The following is a 2,996-nucleotide window of genomic DNA, read 5'->3' on the forward strand; positions in this document are numbered from 1 at the left end:
CTATCACCGAATTTGTTTTAAAGAATAAAAAAAATATTTGTGTGTTTACTTTGTAGGTTTACATGGTTTGAATAGAAGAATCACACTAAAAGATTATTGGAAAGTTTGGATAATAAAGCAATTAATATCCGAGAAATCAAAGAACCATTAATGTACAATATTCTCGTCTTGTGAATTAAGATATAAACTTTTTATTTTTTCTCAATACAATTCACAAGTAATTTACTTTGAACATCAATTACAATTCACAAGTACGATATAAAATAAAAAATTATTATTTTATAATTCGAATATCAATATTTACTCGTTAAAAATATACCTCAAAATTTTTTAGAAATCTATTCTTTTGCCAACCGTTCACGCTTTCACGAAGCAATAACTTAAACCGTGGATAAGTAATGTCAAATTACTAAAACATTCACCAAAGCCACGGCTCCAACAAATTTGTGCTTATGACTTGGTTTTAATTAGAGATGGGCACGAACCCGAACTCGATCTAATCTGATTGAGTTAAGGTTTTCTTTTAAAATATCTGATTCGATCTAAAAATATTAAAGGATAATTACAATAATAAGTTCTTTATATTATTTATTTTCAATTAAATTTTTATTTTATTTAATAAAATTAATAATTTTATATTATTTCAGGTTAGAGTCGGATTGAATCTCAAAAGTCGAGTCTAAGTGAAATTAACTAAACTCGGGTCATATCAAATTTTGAGTGAATGATATAAAATTTTCGGACCAGATCATCTTGACCAGAAACCTGACCCATGCCTATCTCTAATTTTAATTATGCCACTTAAAAGAAATCGTCATCTCCGTGACCATCTTGGCTCAACTGCTTATGCTGGTTATCTTGGCTCAACTGCTTCTGCTGAAAACCAGAAGAAGAATACTACAGTCTGAGTGAGACCCTAGCCAGCAACAGTAGAAGAAAACGGAATGCATGGGGACTTTTTTTTTCTTCTGATAACATATAAATCATTGTTTTTAAAACCGGACCGGATCGGTCGGTTCAATCGGAAACCGTTATCTTGTCCGGTTCAATCTAGACCGGTTGAACCGCTACTAGTGAATCGGCCGGAATCGCTGAACCGTTCAAACCGGACCGGTTGAAACCCGAAAAAAAAAACGGGAAAAAAACCGCCAATTTTTTTTTTTTTAAAAATATTAAACCAAACGACGTCGTTTGTTAAACGAGCCAAGTCGAACTCGAGTATTGCTGAGCTCGACTCGAACTTGAAAAATTTAAAAGTAAGCTCAACTCAATTCAAACTCACGAGCTAAAAATTATGAAGTTTAACTCGAACTTGAAATATAATATTAAAACTTGAACTCGAAAATGCTTGAACTCAAAAAAAAATTAGAAGCTCGATTGAAGCCTAAAATTCGAGCTTGATTGAAGTGAAAGAATAATTCACTCAATGATTACCAAAAGGCTCCATGATTTTGAATGCCAAATTACCTCTATTATTTATAGAAGTTATTTGTGACGATCTTCTATGTTTCTTAGCCATGTGAGATTGTTTTAAAAAAAAAAAATTAAACCAAACAATATCATTTTGTTATGATTTTTTTAGCCCCAAATTTATTTTTTAATTATGTTTATATAATTATATTTATTATTTAATATGTTTTACCTTAAATATTATGTTGTAGTTAATTTGAATCATTTTGTTTTACTTGATTTTATGATTTTTAACTTATATATGTCCTGACTTGCTTTGAATATGAATTGTGATATAAAAAAATATTTTTTATTAAATATTTTTGGTATTTTTATTTAATCTTTTTAAATAATTATGACGTCGTCCGGTTCTTTCGACCGGTAGAATCGATTCGACCGGTTAAACCAGTGAACCGGTAGCATGACCGGTTCGCTAACCAGTCCGGTTCTAAAAATCATGATATAAATTATTCAGATATATAAATAAGCCAGGTTAAAGATTATGATTTTATAAAAATAAATATCTAAAAATAAATAAACCTAAAGTTATAACTATACTAAAAATTAACATTCAATTGAATTACAATTTTTAAAATTTACGATCCGTGAAAAACCTTAGTTTTCTCTAAATTTCTTTAGTAGCCGTTAACCTCTTTTCTTAATCTTTATGATTTACAGCGACATTAATTTTGATATTAGTTGTCGAACGTCGATAATTATTATTTTTTTTTCTTTTACAATATCAATTAATATGATTTTTTTAATAACTTTACCTTTATGACACATTTCCTATGTCTTTATGATACATTTTCGATCGTTTGATCGTTATTTTCATTTATTTTTTTTCTCAGGGTTAGATTTGACATCGTCACAATTAATCAATATGACACTTATTTGTTATCATGTTGATATTTCATACTTTGGACCCTCATATTGGATTTGGATATGCGATTTGCATTCGTGAATATTTTTTTCACGTTGCTCGACTCTGATTTGTAGTTAGTCAATATTCTTTCAATAGTTCGATCCCCTTTTATGGTTCATTTTCTCATGTGATCAGATCTTTTCGTATTTATCTTTTGTTCGAGTTTATTTTGTTAAACTTTTTTTTAACATTTTCTTTATATGATTATTATGTGATTTTAGGTGACTAGTTTCTTGTGTTGTTAATTATAAAAAATATCATTATCATACATTTAGTTTACCGTTATAATCTTTTATTATAGTTTGAATATTTTCTATTTTTAATAAAACTAACTCCTATTTTTTTAAATTTACAAATGATTTTAGATTAATTCAAATAAATTCCATTCGTTGAAAAGTTTTAATTATTTGTCTCTTATGGGCCGTTCGATTTTGGAGATTGAAGACAGACGAAGATCCAGAAACACAGCCCAAAATCTAGAGAATTAATTTTGTTTGACATTTATACCCTTGAAGTATTTCCCGCCAAAACAGAAAGAGAAAACTCCCCCCAAACAGAACTCATGAACCCTAGCAGCCGCATAAAATTTCATCTAAAGTATTTCAAAATCATCGATATCGAA

The sequence above is a fragment of the Hibiscus syriacus genome, unplaced genomic scaffold (assembly GCF_006381635.1).
Source record: "Hibiscus syriacus cultivar Baekdansim isolate YM2019G1 unplaced genomic scaffold, ASM638163v2 tig00009674_pilon, whole genome shotgun sequence".
NCBI lineage: Eukaryota > Viridiplantae > Streptophyta > Magnoliopsida > Malvales > Malvaceae > Hibiscus > Hibiscus syriacus.